The sequence below is a fragment of the Lepus europaeus genome, chromosome 9, assembly GCF_033115175.1.
Source record: "Lepus europaeus isolate LE1 chromosome 9, mLepTim1.pri, whole genome shotgun sequence".
Taxonomy (NCBI): domain Eukaryota; kingdom Metazoa; phylum Chordata; class Mammalia; order Lagomorpha; family Leporidae; genus Lepus; species Lepus europaeus.
In genome coordinates, this window is record NC_084835.1 from 74,125,872 (window position 1) to 74,149,939 (window position 24,068).

A 24,068-nucleotide genomic window follows, 5' to 3' on the forward strand; every position below is an offset into this window, starting at 1 on the left:
TTAAGTTGTTTTTAAAGATTTATTTATTTATTTATTTGACAGGTAGAGTTAGAGACAATGAGAAAGAGAGACAGAGAGAAAGGTCTTCCTTCCGTTGATTCATCCCCTAAATGGCTGCCAGGGCCGGCGCTGCACCAATCCAAAGCCAGGAGCCAGGCACTTCCTCCTGGTCTCCCATGTGGGTGCAGGGCCCAAGCACTTGGGCCATCCTCCACTGCACTCCCGGGCCACAGCAGAGAGCTGGACTGGAAGAGGAGCAACTGGGACTAGAACCCAGTGCCCATATGGGATGCTGGTGCCGGTGGAGGCTTAACCTAGTGTGCCACAGCACCGGCCCCCAGGGCTGTCCCTTCTTATGACCTGGAGTCAAAGGGGGTGGTGTCTGGGATGGGACTTAATTGAATATTCAAAGGAGGTAGAGTTTGGGGTGGGACTTGAGTGCTAACCATTTCCTTGCCCTTTTTTGGAAATCTCAGAACTGTGTTGGTATCAGGTGCATGATGAACGTGGGAGTGTTGACTATGACAATTTTATAATTTTAAAACAAAGAGTCGCCATGGGGCTGCAGCTTGCAGCCATATTGGATATTTTTAGCTGGTGCCAGTGCAAAGCAGTGAAGTAGCAGAAATTATGGTTTTCTACCATACCAAAGGGAAGGAGTTTGGTGGTGCACAGAAGGATGGGACTTGGCACTGCATGGCAGGAGGTAGCTTGGGTGGTTCATGAAAGGGGAGTTTGGGTGGTACACTGAAGGGGGTTCGGGTAGTGCAGGCAGGGTTGCAGGGTAGTGATGGCAAACCTCAACTCCTCTTTGCTAACTTCCTCCTTGCCTACATCAGAGTTAGGCAACCAAGTACTTCTGGCAGCAGCTGGTGAGGGTTCCCTACCTATACACTCTCTGTATGCCCTAACTTTGTACTTTTGCCCTGGTTTCTGCTATCCAGTTTTCCCACTAGGTACATGGTAGGAGCTAAACCTGGCCCTACAGCACATATGGTAGCCTGAAGCCTGACTCTCCCTATGTGCCTGTAATCCAGGGGTGGTCTCCATTTTCTTTCTCACACATAGTCCTGGGTCTCCTTAGTACAAAGTAGATGAACTCCAATCAGGTAGTAAGAGCTGAAGCCTCCCAGAACTGTTTCCATCTTACTCTTCTTCTCTTCCACTATGAATTAAAATTAATTAATTAATTTGAGAAGCACAGAGACAAAGAGAGGCAGACAGACAGAACTCCCATCCACTGATTCACTCCCCAGAAGCCTGCAAAAGTTGGTGCTGAGCCAGGCCAAAGACAGGAGCTAAGAACTCAGTCCAAGTTTCCCATGTGAGTGGCAGGAACCCAGTTACTTCAGCCATCACAACTGCTTCCCCGAGTCTGCATTAGCTGGAAGCAGGAGTCAGAAGCTGGAGCCAGACATCAACCCCAGGTGCTCTAACACAGACACAAGCATCATGACTCGCGTCTTAGCCACTAGACCAAATGTTCTTGTCTCCCGTTTTGATTAATGTGTACCTACTTAAGTATGTCCCATCCGTTTGGGTCCAGTGTCCTGGACAGCCAGCCTTTCCTAGGGGGAAAATTAGAATTGGCCCCCTCGCCCAGGAAATTTCTTCTAGCCTCTTTCCTGTATGGATCCAGCAGTTCATACTCATCCACTTCCATCTTGCCAGAAGCAGGGAGGTCACACCATTTCAGGGGGGAATAAATCTGTTCAGGAACCCTATGGACCATAAAAATTGTCTAAGGCAAGCAAATCACCCCTGGGGTATCAACATAAAAAAAAAAAAGAAGCCTATAACTTAGCCCTTGCTTCTTCCTTTATTTTTAAGCCCTTTATTTAATTTTAATTTTAATTAGTTTTTAACAAATTCAATCTGACTTGTAGATACAATTTTAAGAACAAAATGAAATTCCCTTCTTCCCTCCTTTCCTCCCCTCCCCCTCCCATCCTATTTCTTCTCCCTTTGCTTTTATTTTTTTAGTTTTTGAGATAAAATATTTTAAATTTACATTATAGTAAAAAGGCTTAACACTTCATCAAATAACAAATTTAACAAGTAAAAAGCAAAAGAGGCCCTAGTTCAGTGGGAATATAGACAACTGCTATATACAATAATTGAATGGGAAAATGACCATTTCATCCATACACAATAAATTTTAAAGTAATCACAGATCATTAGAACTAGAGTAACAAACATTCTTAGCCACTGGCTTAACAAAGGTACAAAGCAGTTTCACAAAACCCTATTTGCAGTAATATTGATATGCATAGACATTTCTTTATTTCTTCCTTTTAATTTTAGCTCCCACATATAAGGAAAACACACAGCTTTTGTCTTTCTGAGTCCGGCTTATTTCACTCTATGTAATGTCCTACATTTGCATCCATTTTGCTGCAAATGGTAGAATTTCATGATTTTTTTTATAGCTGCATACTACTCCACTTGTATGTAGACACATTTTCTTTATCCAGTTATCTGATGTTGTACACCTTGGTTGATTCTAAATTTTTATCCCTTGCTTCTTGATCCTACTTTTCACTGTCACTTTCCATGGAGAAAAACACATTTAGGTAATGAAGAAACTTACTTTTCCTCTGGTAGATTTGAGTTGAAACTTTTTCTTCTGCCTGCCCTTTCTAATGGTGGGATTTTTTTGTGGCTGCCTATTGACCTGAACTCTCTCAGCACACTCTAGAAGGAATCCTTGACTCAGAACCTGCACTCTGCCTACTGTACAACTGCATTACTTGTACTCCCCTCCTTCCCTTGTGTATTCAAGGGAGCTGTGTACCCTTGATTTCTTCTTAAAACGTCTATCTCATAGCCAGATGGTATACCTGTTTTAAAAGCGAAGAATTGAGTGGTCAGCAATGAATGTACTGAACTATTCCCTTTCATCCAATTTTCTACCTTCCCCAATTTCATTCAGAAAGGCAAGACAGGTAAGACCAGCATGGCTACTGAATGACCCAATTCCATTAAGTCTCTTTGCTGTACATTCCACAAAAATGTATGCCGACTCTGCACCTCCACGCCCAGAGCCCAATGCCTATTTCTCAACCATAAACCACGAAACATTCCAGAACCCATAATCTTCTCTTCTCAGTGAAGTGTAACTTGGCACTATTCAAAACTCTCTCTTAGAGACAAATTTTCCTTTAAGCTCAACTTACATGAGGGAAGGGCCTTGAGCAGCAAGCTGCTGGAATTCTTTCAGTATCATGTTTGCCTGCAAAAGGGCATTTACTCTTGACATTTTTGAAGATATTCATTTTACAACCCAATTTTCACACTCAAATAATCACCATCTGTGTTGTCCAGTGTGGAGTGATCACAGAAAGCAAGTGCAAGTTATTTTTTCTTTCATTTTTCCCTATTGTTGATTTCATTTTAATTGATGGGAGCATAATTAAACTTAGTATGGTTCGCCTTCCATATGCATGGATTCCAATCCACAGGTTCAATAAACTGCGGATCTAAAATATTCAGGGAAAGAATTGTGTCTATATTGAACATGTATAGACATTTTCATTATAATTTTTCCCTAAACAATACAGTATATCAGCTATTCACATAGCATTTACATTACATTGGGTATTACAAATAATCTACAGACAATGTAAAGTATATGGAAGGGGTGAGTAGGCTATAACAAATACTCTGTTATTTTGTATAACAGACTTCAGCATCCTTGGATTTTGGTATCTGTGGAAGGTCCTGGAACCAACTCCCCACTGCTACTGAGGGATGACCATATTCCATTTCCTAGTACAGTTGCTTTATACAAAAAGAGGGAGCAAGATGAGGTGAGAGGGATAAATGGAAGGAGGGAGGGAGGGAGAAAAGGGGACTGCTGGCAAAGAATGAATCCGCACTAAGCCCCAGGCAGTTTTTTTCCAGAAAACATTCTCAGTCTTGGTGCTGCCATTGTTTATTGCACTTGTGTTGCAAATTTCACCATAACCTACCAAGTCAGAGAGTAAATCTCTATCCCAGTTTGAGATTCTTCAGTGTTGAAAAGCCCACGTAGTCTACATACTGTACTTAGCGTATAACTGTCTGGTTTAAAAATACTCTCTCGGCATGCGCTCGTGTCACCAGTTTCCTGGTCTGAATAAGACATCTCCAAATAAGCAACTGACACCCGAGAAACCCAGAGCCTTGTTTCCTTCGGTAGCATCCATCATATTTAAAGGAACTCCTCTTCATATTAACAAAAATTGAAAAAACAAAAACAAAAAAATAATTCCTTGCTATCTACTAAGCCCCCCGATAGCACATTTGTTGTCCAACCTCCTCCACCTGTGGAGGTACAGTGCCTCATCATAGTACGTCTGACTCATTCAATGTGCCCCGTGAGAGGTTATCAATGAAACGAACTGAATGAATGAATATTGACTTTGTCTCCTTTTTTCTTTCTTTCTTTATTTTATTTTATTGAAATGCAGAGATAGAGAGGGGTGTTTCACATGCTGGCTCACTCCCGAAATGCTGGTGACAGTCAGGACTGGGCCAGGCCAAAGCTGACACCTGGAACTCAATCTGGGTCTGCTGTGTGGATGGCAGCAGCCATCACCTGCTGATTCCCAGGGTGAGGCAAAGCCAGGATTCAAACCCAGGGACTCTGATTTGGGATTTGGGAATCCCGTGGCTTACCTGATGCATTAAATGCCCTCCCTGCCTCCTTTTCCTTCTTAAAAGGCAATCTGAGTCCACTATGCCAGTGAAAAACATGTCTAGCTCAAGAATTATTATAACTCAAACCCCAAAAAGTAAATAAAGAGCATTCACTGTATTTTGTATAAGAGTCAGAAGGATTTTCTTGAGAAAAACCGCATTTTTCATATTAAAGTCTATATGGTGAGAAAAAAAAGTATGCAAGTGAGGAAAAACAGAAAAACCAATAAGCTAAGCAATTACAGAGTTTCATGAAACTTTCCTATCTCAGCTAGTGTGAAAATATTAAAGGCTACTTGTCTTGAAGGTTGAGAAACAGGGGTTTTTTCATACTATTTTTTGAACTCTTTATAGTATAGGGTTAATCTTATGTGTATAAAAATATATATAAATATATCTTAGTAAAAAATAAGAATCAGAATAGGAGAGGAAGGAGGAAGAAGGGTGGGTAGGGTAGGAAGAATCACTATGTTCCTAAATTTCTCTTTATGAAATGCATGGAGTTTGTAAACCTTAAATAAAAGTTTCTGGGTAAAAACAAAACAAAACAAATAATAATAATATTTAAGGCTAATTCTGGTGGAAAGTACTTTTCAATGAATTGGTGTTTATTTTAAGCTGCTGCTGCTAACACACACTGCACAGAAAAGAGCCACCAGAACACTCGGTGTATTACCACTCTGCATGGAGTGTTCACAGGGCTCGGTGACCACTGCACGGAAAACAGACACCACACCAAGGCAGGCAAGACGGAGATGGAAACCATATGGGTTTGCAGTAAAATAACACAGTTTATCTCCACAGGTGAGAGGAAGTGCCGATGGGAGTAAATACTGTATGTCACTAAATTTAAACCAAACACATATTAAGAGCTCTGTTTTGATCTTTGTTGGAGAAAAAACAAAGATGTTGGCCAACTGGAGTAAGTAAGCAACTCTCTGTTCCCTGCAAGAGCGGCGTGTTGGAGACTACATATTGCTCCATTTCAACGGACCCCATGTGAGCACATCTGGAGATGCAAAGCAGTTTAACATCTGTGCTCCTGAAAATCAGAGTTATTGTTAAAGCCACATCAGTGACCGTGCATGGGTTTCTATTAATAAACCACGTGACTTATTTTAACCATTAGTTTTATTGTCTTAGGGCTAGGTTAGCATTTTCCTCACAAAAGCAAATTCTCATGATATCAAGCCTCTAAGAAGTACTTCCAGGGGTACTGGCTATCTGGGGAAAGGTATAAAATATCCAAATCTACTGGAATTTGGACTGGACTCTGTCCATATGGACATCCCACACAAGGCCTCACAGTATCTCCCTCTGGGACAATACAGGCTCCAGAGGAAATCGACCAATGCTCTCAAACTTTAAAATACGGATTCATATTATAATGAAAGAATCACTTTTTCAGTTTTATGACAAGTTAAACCTAAAATGTAGGATCAAACACAAATCCATGTGAAAATAAAAATGATTGACCTTTGTTCTTGAACTGGGCTCTAGCAGTTTTGAAGGCCTTCTAGGAGAGTCCCCCACCATCTGACTCTGCAAATGTCCATAGCTAACAGAATGTCTACATTTTTCCTAAATGAATCATTAACTTCTTTAGTGTATAAATCAGAAATCATCTTACTGTATTAGGGTCATTCCATCATGACAAGTGTGTCAGTGCCCTGACACAGTAGAATTCATGTCTCACTCTTCTAACAGTGCAGGGAGGATTCTCCCAGTGATCTGAGTGGTTGCCTCCACATGGTGATTCAAGGATCCTAGCTCTCTCCATGTTAAGTTCTCACTGCCCTGAGGGCCTTGAGGAACTCTGCTTCCAGCCAGAAGAAAGGGAAAAGAGAAAGCAGAGAAACTCCTACTGCTGTAGTTGGGATATGGTTTGAGTGTCCCCAAGAGTTCATCTGTTGGAAATTTGGTCCTCAGTGGGATGATATTGTGAAGCACTGGGACCTTTAAGAGGTGGAGCTTGGTGGGAATGCCTTAGGTCACCAGGGGCACCATCCTTGGAAAGGGTTAAGGTAGATCTCACCAGACCTTCAGTTAATTCTTACAAGAAGGTTGTTTTAAAAGAGCTGTGGCGTAGCAGGTAAAATCGTCACCTACAGTGCCAACATCCCATTTAAGCACCAGTTCAAGTCCCAGCTGCTCCACTTCCTAACCAGCTCTCTACTATATCCTGGTAAAGCAGTAGAAGATGGCCCAAGTCCTTGGGCTCCTGCACCCATGTGGGAGACCCAGAGGAAGCTCCTGGCTCCTGGCTCCTGGCTCCTGGCTCCTGGCTCCTGGCTCCTGGCTTCAGATTGGCACAGTTCTGGCTGTTGCAGCCAACTGGGGAGTAAACCAGTGGATGGAGGACCTCCTTCCCCCCATCTCTCTCTCTCTCTCTCTCTCTCTCTCTCTCTCTCTCTCTCTCTCTGCCTCTCCTTCTATCTCTGTGTGTAACTCTGACTTTCAAATAAATAATCTTAAAAAAAAAAAAAAAAGGAACAGGCCTAGCCCGTTCCTGGCTATCTGGCTTCCTCTCTTACCCTGCGACCTCTCTCTGCCTCTGACACTTGCTCCTTCCATGATGCCATCCGCTAAGACGCAACAAAGCCGGGGGACACTCACAAGAACCAGTATCATGCTGTTTGGACTTTCAGCCTCCAAAACTGTAAGCTAAATAAATTTCTTTACTTTATCCATTACCAAGCTTCAGGTATTTCATTACAGCAACAGAAAGCTGACCAACACACCCATCTACTTAAAAGCCTCAGCCTGAAAATGACCACCTATCATCTTAACTCGTGTTTTATTGTAGAGAACTAGTCACATGGACAAACAAGAAATTGGACAACTGTTTCCTTCTGACAACTCCACACCATCAATGTAGCACACAGGGGCCAGCATGGCACAGTGAGCTAAGCCACAGCCTGCAATGCCAGTGAGGGACCCTGAGACTAGAAGCAAGTCAGGGGGCCGGCGCCGTGGCTCACTTGGTTCATCCTCTGCCTGCAGCACCGGCATCAAATATGGGCACCGGGTTCTAGTCCTGGTTGCTCCTCTTCCAGTCCAGCTCTCTGCTGTGGCCAGGGAAGGCAGTGGAGGATGGCCCAAGTCCTTGGGCTACTGCACCCTCATGGGAGACCAGGAGGAAGTGCCTGGCTCCTGGCTTCGTATTGGTGCAGCGCCGGCTGTAGTGGCCATTTGGGGAGTGAACCAACGGAAGGAAGACCTTTCTCTCTCTCACTAACTCTGTCAACAGGAAGGTGTACCAAGCGACTCTCAGGTCCTCTTTCAGTAGGAATAAAGATGATTATTTTTTAACCATGTTTCCATCTTTTCCTCCTATTGCTACTACCCTTTTAGGCTTTGGTGGGCTCTCTCTAGGGCCTTCTCTGTCTCTCTCACCTCCCGTCTTGGTAAGAATAGTTTTTCTTCCTCAATAACTTCATTACACAACAGAAACGTCTGGCCTCATGTGGATTGTAGGGTGAGGTGAATATGAGGGATGCACAAAAGTTTCATGGGAAATGCATATTCAAAAAAATTTTGTGGGGCTGGCGCTGTGGCTCACTTGGTTAATCCTCCACCTGCGGTGCTGGCATCCCATATGGGCGCCGGGTTCTAGTCCCGGTTGCTCCTCTTCCAGTCCAGCTCTCTGCTGTGGCCCGGGAAGGCAGTGGAGGATGACCCAAGTCCTTGGGCCCCTGCACCCATGTGGGAGACCAGGAAGAAGCACCTGGCTCCTGGCTTAGGATCAGCACAGCACCGGCCATAGCGGCCATTTAGGGAGTGAACCAACGGAAGGAAGACCTTTCTCTGTCTCTCTCTCTCTCTCTCTTTCTGTCTATAACTATACCTGTCTAAAAAATAAATTATAAAAAAAGAAGCAAGTCAGACTAACTCCATGTTAAATAAGACCTCTAATGTCACCTCACAGTTCCTACCAATGCATGCAGACTATAATCCCCTCCCAACAGGTACACAGTGAACAAAACAGAATGCAAATTCAGTGGACTGCAAGATTTAGGGTTCAGCAAAAACAAGCTAAAAGAAATTCCATTAAGAATTTTCCCTGCTTTCACAATAGCTAATGTATAAGCACTACGTTTGCTCTTTGGAGATGATGCATTAAGGACATACAAATACCCCTAGACCTTGAGACCCTAGCAGCTTAGTCCCTTTCCATCAGCCCCTCCCTTTGCTGGGAGCTTTTCTATTTCCTATTCAAATAAAGATTCACTTCTCTTCTTACTGCTGCATCTGGTCTTATAAATCATCCTTGACTCCTGGACCCCAACCTGGATTCATCTCACCAGTTTCTCTACAATACCACCATCCCATGTGAGCGCTGGATCAAGTCCCAGCTGCTCCACTTCCAATCCAGGTCCCTGCTGATGAACCTGGGAAAGAAGCAAAAGATGGCCCAAATGCATGTGCTCCTGTCACCCGAGGGCTTCTGCCACTCTCACTTGGGAGACCTAGATGGAGTTCCAAGTCCTGGCTTCCAGCCCCAGCCGTTGTGGCAATTTGGGCAGTGACTAGCAGATGGAAGATCTATTTCTCTTTCTCTCTCTCTCTGTAACTCTGCCTTTCAAATAAATAAATAAAATCTTTTTCTAAAAAAAATGAGGCACACAATACTATTTTGATGAATCATCTATATGACCATGTCTAATGTAAATCATTCCTGGTTAATTACCAAGAGATTTAATTCTTGGTAGAGTCAATATGGAATAAGTGAGTTCTAGGGTTTTTACAGCTCCTTTTCCTCCATCCAACAAATATCTGGAGGACCACACTCATTTGAAAATGATTATCTAGGTAATGATTCAAAAAATGGTCAAATTTCCAAAATGTACCTCAACCAGTTTTGGCTGGCTGCTCTTCAGAATCCTAGAATCTCTTCTATAGCTAAAGTTATGCATATTACATCATTCTATACCAGAACTTGGGAGCCCTTGCAATGAATACATCCTACCAATAATAAAAAAAAGGGTCATTCACTTTGGTGCAGGGTAGCTATAAAGAAAAGATGCTTGCTTTTACTCATTTCCACAAAAGAGCTGCTCAAAGCCCTAATGTTCTTGGCCCGATTAAATATATAAATGGCAAGGGGCCAAGTTAATTATTGCTCTGGGGACTTGGACTAGGCCAGGCCAGAAACAGAACAGGAGGACGGATGGTCAACGTTTATACTTGGCTTTGGGTCCAAACAAAGCCTTTGCCTTCGTTTGCCCTTAAGGGAAATATCCTGATCTGGACATGAGGTAGCTGCCTCCTGTAGAGCGTTAGCTCTTATTCCTTATTATGGAAGAAATTGTATGTGTAATAACCAAACCAAGAAACAGAGTTTGACAAAATGCTGACCACACTCTTTGCATCCCAAAAGAAGGTTGTAAATAAGAGTTCCTGAGAGAACTACTTCCCCAGGAAAATCTAGAAGGGCAGATGATATATAAGGAACATTTACATTGATGCAAAAATGGTCCTTTGCATCTGGCTAAACACTCTTAGAAAGCATCTGTAAACTTCAACCCCTCGTCCCTAGGCTGATGAGGCTGATCAGAGAACAAGGGCTCTGCCCAAGAGCGATGTGGCAAGGCAGTTTGCATGTCCAGATGTGGACATTTCCTTAGAGGTGAAGTACAACAGGGGGAGAAGATTAATCTGCAAGGGCCCGGAGTCAGACTCTGTAGCCCGCCGATGTGTTCAGCGCAAAGGAAGAGGCTGTTGAATTTTATCTCCAAGTGGTGTCACAATTTCCAACTACTGACTCCTTCAGGCAACCCAGAGTTTGTTTTCCTGAAGCCCTTTCCCAGTGTAGCACACACCCTCCTCTTGCTAGAACCACAGAGGATGACAGCAGCTGAGAAAACATTCCAGTCTCCCCAGGGAGAGCAGAAGACCAGCGGCTGATGACCCAGAGGGTGGGGCTGGCAGGTCCGCACCCCAGGTGCTGCGCTCAGTTTGCATCAGGGCCTGGAGGATTGGGGCAGGGATGGAGGGAGGCCTTTTGCTTGGTTCTGCAAGTCACAGGGGGTTAAGGTTCAGGGAGGTTTTCTTGGAACAGTAGAAAAGAAAAATCCTTCATGCTATGTATAGTGTGGCTAGAATGTGACTTTTTCCTTCCAGTTTTTAAAACTGGGATTTTTGTTTTATGTGCTTTGGATTTAGCTCCTGGGTGCTCTCTGCTTAGTTTAAAAGGGTTTCCATCTCCACATTGTCATACATGGGGAAAATATACTGAGGCAGAGCACTGTACATCGTGACTTTTATTTTGCTGTCAAGCTGCAAGTTACAAGGTACCTGCATGCAAGGCAGACCCAGGGGTCTTTAGGAAGGGAAAGGACCCCTTCACATACAGTACAAAGAGAGCTGTGGCCCAGAGGGAAGGGCTGGAGGACCACGCTGGCTTCCCTTTGCACAGCATGCACGCAGCCCGGATTTCGGCAACAGCTCCAATTGCCTGTCACCGCATCCTGTTCAGTGAAGGCTGTTCATCAAAACAACAAAAACGTTTTTGTCCAATGACACAGACCGACTTTTGGTTCATTCAGAAAACACTCATCCTGAGTATCCATCAGCCAGACACAAGCATGGGGTGGTTTTTATGTTCTTTTTCAGGAGAGTGATAGATTCCTGGGTCCATCCGCATCTAGACTCATTGCCCTGAGCCCTTGAAAGACCAACAGCATACTCACCCTGTCCACTGTCACAAGGAAGAGTGCCATCAGGCCCCCAGGCCCAAGCCTTGAAGCTCGCTGAGTGTTCAGCTCCTGAATGAGCCAGCACCACATAAACCAGGCATGCTGGTGACATGATCAGGTGCTGCCTGAGCCTGGAATTTTTGATTCTCCTAAAACTTAACTCCTGGGGAGCAAGAAGTTCTTGGACCAGAGTGACCATTGGATCCCAGAAATGCCATGGAAGCTGGAGACCACTCAGCCCCAGTGAACTTCTTTCTCTCCCATTGTTCTTTCCCCATGACATGTGAGCACCATCTCATCCCATGGGTGCAGGGGCCCAAGGACTTGGGTCATCCTCCACTGCCTTCCCGGGCCACAGCAGAGAGCTGGACTGGAAGAGGAGCAACCGGGACTAGAACCCGGCACCCATATGGGATGCCAGCACCGCAGGTGGAGGATTAACCAAGTGAGCCACAGCGCCGGCCCCGCAAAATTTTTTTGAATATGCATTTTCCATGAAACTTTTGTGCATCCCTCATATTCACCTCACCCTACAATCCACATGAGGCCAGACATTTCTGTTGTGTAATGAAGTTATTGAGGAAGAAAAACTATTCTTACCAAGACGGGAGGTGAGAGAGACAGAGAAGGCCCTAGAGAGAGCCCACCAAAGCCTAAAAGGGTAGTAGCAATAGGAGGAAAAGAGGGAAACATGGTTAAAAAATAATCATCTTTATTCCTACTGAAAGAGGGCCTGAGAGTCACTTGGTACACCTTCCCGTTGGCTTTTGGATTCAAAAGTACCCAAAAGAGAGCAAGGCCTGGTGCAGAGCTGAGAGAAGTTTTATTTACAACACCAGGCTGTTTAGAACTCCTGTTTTATTCTTGGTAATTTGATTGTTTGGTCACGCCTCCTAATAAGTGAAATGTTACACTCGAGTATTTGTTTAAACCTCGCAGCTTCAGATACAGTAAGTTGCTGAATGATGTTTGCTAATGGCACACAGTCGATAATTCCTGTAATGTGGAATCTCAGCCAGATTTAATGTCTAATTTCCCTGGGATTCACTTTGAAATTATTACAGACATTATGTATTCCACTCCCTGGACTTGGAATTAATTTCAAAACTGAGTAAAAGTGCATCCATTTTGTGTCTTGTGGGAGTCTAGATTAGTAACATTCTATTTGTCCTGAAGTTTCTGAAGTTTAAAATATCTATTCACTTTCCTGCATGTGATCTGGGTGGAGTAGGGACAAGGCACAGCCAACCAGGATGCCAGCTCTGTTTTTGCATGGGATCTATGTTTGGTTTTGCATGAATTTCTCTATGAGTTCATACTCTTGCAAAAAATGTATTGATCCTCCAAGGTTCAGCTACCTCAACAGAGGGTACCTTTATGTGGTTATCGTAACACAAAAACATTGCCAACATGCAGTAATCTGGCAAGAAAAATAATTCAATAGCTACATCAACATCTTTTTTGTGTAAATATCTGTCACAGAAACAAAATTCACAACATGCCTTGCTTTGATTAATCAATCAATGCATTGGCTATGCTTCCAATACCTGGCCCAAGTAGAAAGCTCAGTGGCTGGAACACCTCCAAACATTGTAGAATCAAGCAACCAGACCCATGTTAGGTTGTGATCCAAAAATTCCCAGACAATAAATCTTTAATTTGCTACCCTGGCAACTCTCAACAAATCTGAATTAAAAGAATATTTTCCACACAAAGCTCTGAAAGGATTTGCCTCCTGAACAGTTTTAAAAGTTTAACCTTTAGCTGAAGCACACTTACTTCAGTCCAAAAGGAAACAGAGTGGAAAAAAAAGAAGACATCAAGGGATTAATTCACAAGTTTTACCCCAAAATGAATGACAGCTGTTTGGGAGTTTGATTGCACTGACGTCCCATTAGGTTCAAAACATCCTGGGTCTTGCAATTATCTCATAGATTTAATAAAACCTTGTTAGTGAAAGCTTCACCTCCTCCATGTGAGCTCAGAGAGTGAATTCATATGTCTATGGCTGTACAACTGCTGCAGATGAACTCCTGAACAGGAAAAGCATTCAAGTGGTGAGTTCTCCATTTTTAAAGCATTTATCTGATAGCTCTTCTCATCCCCCAGCACAGGGTTGTTGAGGATTAGAGGAGTGCCTATAGTTTCCATTTTAGGTGAACACAGCAAAGGATTCAATGTAACCTAGAAGTTTCCTGGAAGTGATAGAATGCAAGCTTTGGAAATTTGCAGCTGTTCTGTACGCCAAGATGTTAATTTATTGTTGTTGTTGTTTTCATTTTTTGGTTGAAGGACAGAGAGACAGAGAGAAAGAGACACCAAAAGAGATCTTCCATCTGCTAGTGCACTCCCCAAATGCCTGCAACAGCCATGGCTGGGCCAGGTTGAAGCCAGGAGCCCAGAACCCAATCCAGGTCTCCCGCATGGTGTCAGGGACCCAAGTACTTGAGCTATCACCTGCTGCCTCCTGGAATTATATTAACAGGAAGATGGAGCAGAAGCAGAGCTGAGACTAGAACCAGGAACTATGATATAGGATGCCAGCATCATAACTGCTAAACCAAGCGCACACCCCACACTCAGAGACATTGACATAATGAAAGAATCTTAAAGCTCGAAGACCCTCAGAGGCCAGGCAGAAGGCTAATGCTCTGATTTCTCAACTAGGAAAACTGAGACCAAACAGTTGAAGTGACAGACCCAAAGCCCTGCAGCCATGAGAGGCAGTGCCCAGGCGACCAGGGAGCAGTCTCCTCCGGTTCCCATGTCAACCCCTCTGTCTCTGCCATTCCACTCACACAGTTCATGACTCATTTCTTCCTGTCTCCTGAAACCTAAAGTTTTTTCCAGTTGCTAGGCTCACAAAAGGCCACACAATGTCTTTCTTGTTTCTGTGTCTTTAGTCCAGGACTAGGAATGTGATCAACCTGCAGTGAAGATTGCTTCTTTGTCCCCCAGAATAGAAATAGCTCTTTCTCTTATTGTATATATGTTTTATTGTTATATAGTCTCAAGGTTGGGAAAAGGAGAAATAGCTCAAGAAAAACATCAAAACTGCTGGAAAGCTTGCCAACCATACATGGCTATGTTTAGGATTTTTGGTGAAAATTTTTTAGAACACTCACTGTGCCTACATAGGATACACATCTTATACCTCAATAGGATTACACTACATGGGCTCTTCAGGTCCCTGTTTTTTCCCTTTAGCAACATAATAGGAAGGTCTTGCAACATCTGTGAATACAGATTAACATCACTATTTTGAGTGTTCTATAGCATTCTCTCACATGAATGTGCCATCGTGGATTTAATTTAAGCTCTTTTTTTGGAATTTAGGTCACTTTCACCTATTCACTATCATATGAAACTATCGATCTTCCATGTTGCAATTCTGCCCTCTCCCCAAAATCATATTTCAATTTCCAGTTTGGCGCTTATTACTGAGGTTGATGCATTTGTAAGTATAAGTATTTTATTGAGAGCCTACCATTTCTCAGACCTCATGCTATGTGCTGGGGGCTATAAAGGTGTTCCAAACAGATGTGATCACTGTCTGGGTACAACTTACTAATTCTAGTGCAGACACAGATGATGAAAAGGAAAATAATTAAATACCAATGGTAAAAAGGTCTACAAAGGAAATAAGCATTGTGTTGTGATAAAGTGTACTGCTCATAGCCATTGTGAGTTAGGAGAGCCCAGTTGAGGGAGCAACACTGACGCTAAGGCATGATAGGTAAGAAGGAGCCAGTCAGGGAAAGATCAAGGCTGAGAGTCTTAAGAAGGGAAAGCAGGTGCAATGCCCTTGAGAAATGGGAGAGCAGGCCATGGCATACTCTAGGGAATGACCAGTCCTTTTTATTTCATGACTAGAAATGAGACTTATATTGCTGGTAGAGGGTTTTAATTCACCCTTGGTGTTCAAGACTTTCTCAAATGCATTGCTGAGAAAAGATATTGAAAGACCCACCAACACTGGATAGCTAAATAGAAGTTTCCACAGGCCGGTGCTGCAGTTCAATAGGCTAATCCTCTGCCTGCGGCGCTGGCACCCCGGGGTCTAGTTCCGGTCAGGGCGCCGGATTCTGTCCCAGTTGCTCCTCTTCCAGTCCAGCTCTCTGCTGTGGCCCGGGAGTGCAGTGGAGGATGGCCCAAGTGCTTGGGCCCCTGCACCCGCGTGGGAGACCAGGAGGAAGCATCTGGCTCCTGGCTTCAGATCAGCGGGGTGCGCTGGCCACAGTGCGCAGGCCACAATGGCCATTGTGGGGTGAACCAACAGAAAAGGAAGACCTTCTTTCTCTCTGTCTCTCTCTCTCTCACTGTCCACTCTGCCTGTCAAAAAAAAAAAAAAAGGAGTTTCCAGAAAAAAAAGGGGAACGGGGCTTGGGGAGGGGGTGACACTTGAGAGAAGTAGGAAAGGGAGCCATTTAAGGACTCTTGTCTTTGCTCTGGTTACCCGGTGAGTTGTCTGACATATACATGGTAGTCAGCCCTCCAGCCCACAAAGCAGTATTTTGATTCCCAACTGACATTCATTCTCTCAACAAATATGTATTAAGCATGTGCTACATATGTTTGGCACTATTCTAGATCCTGAAGAGACTGCCAAACTCAAAATAGGCAAAGTCTTTGTCTCAAGGTGCTAACTCAGGGTAACTGGAGGAAACAAGATAGCTCATGTTCTTTAAACGAAGGTATAGCACAGCAGATGGTGGTAAATGTTATAAAGAAGAATAAGGCAGGGTAAGGGGACAGCAAGTGAGAGGCAATGAAAACTGTCGATAATAGGGCTGGGCCAGAGATTGAACTTGGACTGAACTCAGTTTCCTGAGCCATGGTTTCCTAGACACTTGCTTATCTTCTGTGTGCTCCTACTTACGTCAAAAGCTCACCCTACCTGACCATTTTGGCTGGTGTTAGCCCTGCCAAGAATCCCCAAAGGTCCTCATGGGTAAATCTTTGATAAATAATGTTAGTCTACTATGAAGCAAGTAAAATCTATTTACTGGTAACTGTTCAGCATGGTTGGTTTTTCACTTGTGCATGAATTCAAAGCACCTTCAATCCTGGTGACTTTCAAAACAACAATAAAAGCCTCAGAGCATAAATGAAATTTTGGAACCTGTGACTTCACTGACTACAAGCAATCTCCATTCCAGTTTTAAAAAGAAAAATGAGAAAAAGAGGGGGCAGCATTGTGATGTAGTGGGTAAAGCTGCCACCTGTGACACTGGCATCCCATATGGGCTCCAGTTTGAGTCCTTATTGCGCCACTTCTTATCGGCTGCCTACCAATGTCCTGAAAAAACAGTGGAAGATGGCCCAAGTGCATGGAACCCTGCCACCCACACGGGAGACTGGGATGAAGCTCCTAGCTCTTGGCTTTGGCCTGGCCCAGCCCCAGCCATTGCAGCCATCCAGGGGGTAAACCAGTCTCTAACTCTGACTTTCAAATAAATAAATCAATCCTTTTTAAAAGAGTGAGGGTAAGGAAGAAAAAAGCTGTGAATATGCGAATACAATATAAACCTCAGTCTTATAAGGATTTTTTTCCTTCTTCTTTCCCCTCAGCTTTGTTGTCTTTTTAGTATTCTGTTAAACTATTTTTCCCTAGACTAAGAAAAAAATTCTAGTGCAAAGACTTGTGGGTGCAAAAATGAAGCAAGGTTGCTATTTTTTCCATCCAGTGCACCTTTTACATGGCTATAAAAACCACCTTCAGAACATTTCACTTACTAAATATAAGGCTTTCAAAATATATAATCAAAGCCCTTCATTGATATAACGTCTTGGAAAGGTCAGCCTACCTAGAGCTTCCAGCTTCTACTGGACAAAGTAACCTGTCATGAGCTGGGCGAGAGAATCTGAGACTACTATATCCTAGCAAAGAGAAAAGCAGGGACAAACAGAAAGTATATAAATACTCATCAAGAGAAGATCAAACATACCCAATAACTTTATTAGAAGAAATGAAATTAGCTTTTCAATAGCAAATAGTGTAGTTGAGGGATTCGTCGATTGCCCAAGAAGAAAAGTAAATCCAATGGAATCCATGGGCCTGGCACATATAGGCTATTTTTGTAGAGAAACAAAATAGGATGATGGTATTATCTGGAAGGTGTCAGGATGAAGCTAGTAAAATTGATATTCCATAATTATGTCATGGCTTTAGCCCATCTTTCTAATATTCTGCCACAGTTTGCATATTAGCTCAAATATCTCCCAAATGTCCATACAGTAAAGGCTTGGGCCCCAGAGTGGTGTTCTTGGGAGGTGGTGGAACATTTTAGGAAGAGCCTTAGGTCATTGGGGGAGCTGCCCTGGGCAGGTAGTTCTTGCAAGAGGATAATTATAACAACTTGAGTCTGGCCCCCATGTGTCTGCTTCCTGGCTCACCATGTGCTCCTTCCTCTGCACAAGTTCCTCCATCTGCCATGGGCCCCATGCCAGAGCAAAGGCCTGTGTCATGCTGTTTGGACTTTGACCCTGAAGACAGAAGAGCCAAAATAAACCCTTTTCCATTATAAAGTTAGCCGGTCTCAGGTATTTCATTATAGTAACACAAAGCCGACTAATATGTACTCCTATAAAATACATCATCCTAGCTTTAGGTGATTCGGATTACAATGGAAACTAATTAGAAAGTAGTTTCAATCAAGTGAGAGAAGAGGATGTGAAACTTTGATGATTTCGGATGACCAAGTCCATGAGTTTACCAGTGCTCCTGCCAATAAGACATAGTAACCACTGCAGCCATTGTTAGGTAATTATGAAGACTCTGAACTTTGAATAATTCCCATAAAAAATCTTGCTTTTCTATATTTCTTCCTTGTGACTCCTTTCGTCCAAATAGGTTACATGGACAAAGGCCAATGGCAGACAGAAAGGGTCAGCAGACAATGCAGAACTAGGTCAATGAAAGGAGAGAATCTGCAGAGAGCTCCTTCTGCAAAGGGTTTTGCCAGTCTCCTGGTAAAAAGGGTTTGGGGTTGATGCAAAAGTATCATAATTATCATTTGTGTCACAGGCACTTAATTTTAAATTAACTGTTCAATAAAAAGAAAACTGCATTCCAAAGAATGGGTTCCGCCAATCTCAACAAATCCTTTTACTCTTTTTCAAAGTTAGAGAACTCCTTCAACTATTGTTAAAGGTTGGCCCAGGACCCAAGCGGGCCATCAAGCTAGTAGGGCTCTTTGCAAGGAGCCTTAACACAATTTTTTTCTGCCTGAGTATGCTACTCTAAAGGATACAGCTGTTAAGATAATATATGTGAATGGATTTTATAAACTGTAACAATCCCAAAATATCATTGCCAACAGACTCACATTCTCAGTTCCCAATATCACCTGATTTCCAGCAAGAGCTGTCACGCATTAATGGATCTTATAAGCCCATCAACCACCTTTACCTTCCTATAAATCAAGCCCAACCACAATACTGTGCTCATCCCTATATCAATTGAATACAGTTTGTCTGAGTAACATTCACTAGGGATTATAAAGTAATAATGCATCTGTCTGCAGTGATACTCATTTACCTTGAAGAACACACACACATAGACGCAGACATATACATACCTTTTCTCAACAAGAAAACCCTAACAGAAGGCATTCACTATCTGCTGTTTAAAGGGAAGTCTTTACTTTCGCCTGGTCTCCTGATTTAATTGCCTCCAAAGCGGTGTTCTTCTGCCTGATTTCATAGTTCTACCCAGCAAAGTTGTCCTGATAAACGCAGTTGAAAGGCATGGGCAGAAGTAATGAGTATGGGAATTCCATGTCCTTATAACTGTCGACTTCTGCCCCTTTCCTGGGTCTTGAGATGATACATTAGGCCCGTTAAAACTACAGAGAATGAATCATTGTGAATCAACATATTGCTTTTGTTGGTATTTCTAGTGCTTTTATCCACCAGCTACCCATAGTAGGATTTTAAAAAGTTGTTTTCTGAGAATTTCACTCTCCTTTGTCTCCAGAAAAAATAAAGTGCAGAGCAGAATAAGCACAAAGGGACTTTGGAAATTCATCCCCAATCCATGTGCACAGGAAACCCTTCCCCTTTCCTTTGGTAAGCAACAATCTTTCATCCTAAAGCAACTTAAGGGGCATGCTTCGTGTGATATATTCTCATCGCTTTAAATGTCATTTTACCCTGATCTCATCTGGTGTGATGAAAAGGAATGGTAATTTGTGGTATGTTGGTGTATGGAACATGGGATCACATTATGAATCTATATATTGGGGCCGTCACTGTGGCGCAGTTTGTTAAGCAGTAGCCTGCAGTGCCAGCATCCCACATGGGCACCAGTTCAAGACTGGGTCGCTCTACTTCTGATCCAGCTCTCTGCTATGGCCTGAAGATTCTGGCTCCTAGCTTCAGATCATCACAGCTCCAGCCGTTGCTCCCTCTCCCCCTCTCCCCCTCTCCCCCTCTCCCCCTCTCTCCCCTCCCCCTCCCCCTCCCTCTCCCTCTCCCTCTCTTGTAACTCTTTCAAATAAATAAGTACATTTTAAAAAAAAGAATCTATATAACTGGGTTACACGTGACAAAAGACAGAGAAGTTGATTAGTTTCTGGTTTAAACACACCTGTCGTTATTTTCAGGGTCACCTCCAACACTCCTGATTCCCCAGAACCTATCACCTTCACTGGAAGCAGGCAGTGTGTAGGCAGGGAACTGCATATAGGTAGGAGTTTCTAGGAATCCTAAGCTGGATTCAAATGAAAGATGGTTTTTGCCACCAAAAGGAAAGACCATAGAAATATTGTCTTGAACAATTTTCTGCTGCTGTAACAGAAAACGACAAACTGGGTCATTTATCATGAAGAGAAGCTGCTTCTGCTCTTGCTTCTGGAGGCTGGGACGTGCAAGAGCATGCACCGGCACCAGGCAAGGGCCTTCGTGCTGGGTCAGGATACGCAGCAAGGGCAAGCAAGCAGGTGCCAGCTGGACACGGAGGACCAGTTCCCATCATAACTGACCGTCTCCTGTGGTAATGGCATTAATCCACTCATTGATCACCTCTTAAAAGTCCCACCCCTCAATACCATCATAATGGTAATTAAATTTCAACAGTGTTGGAGGGAAACATATATAAGAAATTTAAGTCTATATCATATACATATATGCAAGATAATTTTAATCCCATCCTTATGCCAAATGCAGAAAAAGAAATTTTCTTTCAAAATCTTTAATCTCTGTTCTTTAGAGTTGATGTCCGTCTGCTCTCCTTTCCCCACTAATGGCCAAACTTCCCAGTCTAGCATTGCACGGCTTTCCTTGATGGGTCCTCACTTCCTATCCAGCTTCATCCAAGTCTCCCTGTGTTTCATGATTTTCAGTAAGCTGAATTACTCAGGGCTTCAAAGGAAATCAAGATGCCTCCAAATCATTACATGCAAAGGCAAATGCACCCCTGTAAAGTCCTTCCTTCTAGTTATTTCTGTAAAATCCTACACCAACTTTAAGGTGCAATTCAAACACAGCTACTGGGAGAAGCATTTCCTGATTCCCTGGCCAGGAATTTTCCTTCAGACCTCCCATAAGTAGCAGAAACACCATCTCTCCTGAACACAGTTCCCCCTTTTTGTGGAACAGCAGAAAAATGTAAACCTTGACTTAGAGATAAAGAAGGGCAATAAACTACGGGCCTGGCAGCCACTTTGCAACAACCTCATTGAACACAGGTATTATTATCTCCATTTAACAAGCAAACTGAGGCACAGAGAACTTTTTTAGATGAAATATTTGCCTGCTGGACTTCAGAGCAAACACTCTCCACCAAACCATCTGCCATGGGTTGAATAGGATGTGACTTCTGAACTCAAGCTGACAATGAAGTCCCAAAGTTATGGACTGGCGGTGCTAAGACTCTTCCTCCATATACTGTGCCAGTGTCATCCTCCAGCTGTGCCAAACAACTGAACCAGTGGGGCCCACCCAGTCTTCACCTGCACACCCCCAAACCACGAACCAAAATAAACCTCTTTCCTTCGTAAGTAGCTTCTTTCAAGCATTTGTGTTAGTGATGAAAAAGCGAATATACCACACTAGACAGCATTACTTCTATTTATATATCTTTTTACAATGTTGACTCTGGTTCTTTGCAAACATTTGTTTTCTCCCAAACAGAATCAAAGTCTGTGTTGTTGCTATTTTGTTTTGAGAGAAGAAAGGACAACTTCTCCCTTTCACCTTTTTCTCTAGTGCAAATTTGAGTTAAATGAATACATAGTCTTTCAGAGGAATTTTTGCTCATCTTGAAACTAAATAAGAACTCTTTTCCAAAATTGTGGTTACTTGAAATTAGAAAAACAAAGGCAATTATTTTGCAAATAACACCAGCTTCCATTTTTTTGAACATGGACGAAGTGCCAACTTGGGACAGCCATCATTTAGGAATTCTTACACCTGCCTTGAAGTCGCTAACACGATTCCTATATTTCAAGTGAGACCCTGAGATGGATCCAGGTTGGCAAGAGAAGAGCCAGGACCTAAACACTGCAGCTGTGCTGGAGCACTGTCTGGCCTTGGCTCCTACGCCCTATTTAACACTCACTCCTGACAAGAGGAAGTCTCTTTTCCTAACGCCACCTTTCCCAAGCCTATTTTATGATTTCTCAAGTAATTTCCTATATTTTGAGAACAGAAACCTTGAGCATTGATTGATGAAAAGCAGGGCTCCCCTCTTCCTCTAAGCAGTAAGTGAAGGAGATTAAGTCAAAGGAATCCTTTACACGCGCAACCACATTAACAGCACCGTACTACAATCGGTACCTCCCCCGTGTAGGTAGCATGACCCCTAGTGGATACCAATGGTAAGTGTCTAGATTTTAGCTCCAATACAATGGTTTTTTGTTTTTTTGTTTTTTTAATTTTTATTTTTTTATTTTTGACAGGCAGAGTGGACAGTGAGAGAGAGAGACAGAGAGAAAGGTTTTCCTTTGCCGTTGGTTCACCCTCCAATGGCCGCCGCGGCCGGCGCACCGCGCTGATCCGAAGGCAGGAGCAGGTGCTTCTCCTGGTCTCCCATGGGGTGCAGGGCCCAAGCACTTGGGCCATCCTCCACTGCCTTCCCGGGCCACAGCAGAGAGCTGGCCTGGAAGAGGGGCAACCGGGACAGAATCCGGTGCTCCGACCGGGACTAGAACCCGGTGTGCCGGCGCCACAAGGCAGAGGATTAGCCTGTTGAGCCACAGCGCCGGCCTCAATGGTTTGTTTTATTTTGTTTGTTTGTTTGTTTGTTTGTTTTCATTTATTAAATTTTTATTTAATGAATATAAAATTTCCAAAGTACAGCTTATGGGTTGTTTTAAATAAACAGAAAAATAAATCAAGATGTGTTATTAGAGCAATATTAGTTAATGAGGTCATGTTGTTGTTGACCATGAAAATAAGACAAAAGAAAAGTAGAAAATGCATATTTTTAAAAATATAATATCCAAGAACAAATTCTAAAGTGAGTTCTCATATTTTCCTTCATTTACAACCTTTAGCTTCTCTAACTCTTAATTAAATTCTCTCGCTCTTCAACAACATTTCTTCAACAAAGATAACTTGTACAAGAGTGCTTTCAAGAAAGGATTAAAAATGGTGAGGTTGGGACATTTTCAGGTCGTCTAGATAAAATACTCTTATGAATCCATCATTTTAAAACATCCCTATCCACACTCAATGTGACTTGCAATTTCACTGATGCTTAATTTATTTTTACCACATATTATAGTTTAATTAAACACCAGACAGAGCTTCCATGGGATCACTTTCTTTCTACCCAGCAATGTCTCAGTCTTTTGCATTTAAGGCTAACAACAAAATTGGTCATCAAAGGGATAGAGAACTGTGCTTCATTTAAATAACTGGATCATATATATTTCCATTTTATTATCAACAGATAGTCTATATTAGTCCCCCAAATCTCAACCTCCTTTCTGTTTTTTAAAGTAAGTAGTCATTATTATTAATGGAAGTGGCACCTGCACTGGGCTGGACTAATCTGGTGACCAGCAGGTCCCCCTGCTGTTTTACTCAACTGGCAACGTGCTCACAACCCCAGCAGCTGCTCCGGTTTTGGGTTTTTTTCTCCCAGGCATACAGGAAGTTCCTGGAAAGTTGGAAATTGTTTTTGCTGAACCCAAACTTTGGTTTCAGAAAGTAGCAATGAAATTCACAACAGATGATAAACTTTAATATATGTATTTAAGTACCCAAGCACATGAATACACTCCAATGAAAGCGGTAAGCAATACAGAAATGTCTACACTCTAACCGTCCCTTTATATGCCACCTTCCCTTCTCCTCCAACCATGAAGAGTTGCAAGAATCACTTCCACAGAAATAAGCACTGGACTGCCTTATTTCAAACAACATTTCTGATCACTCAGGGTGACCACAGGCAGAAAACAACTTGAAAATTTGTTGTGCTTCTTTCTAATCCCTTATGTATTTATCAATAAATAGTTTGTATTTATTGCACTTTACAAACACAGGATCCTCTTGTATAAGTTGCTCTGTTACTTGCTTTTTTTGCTTAACATTGTGTATCAAAAATATTTCTGTATTGGCACCTAGAGATCTTTTGCTCCTCTTTTTTTTTAACTATCAAAGGGCATTGAATAAGATGTATCCTAGTTCATTTGGTCATTTCTGTATTGACTTACAGGGTTCTTTAAAATAATTTTTTAAAAA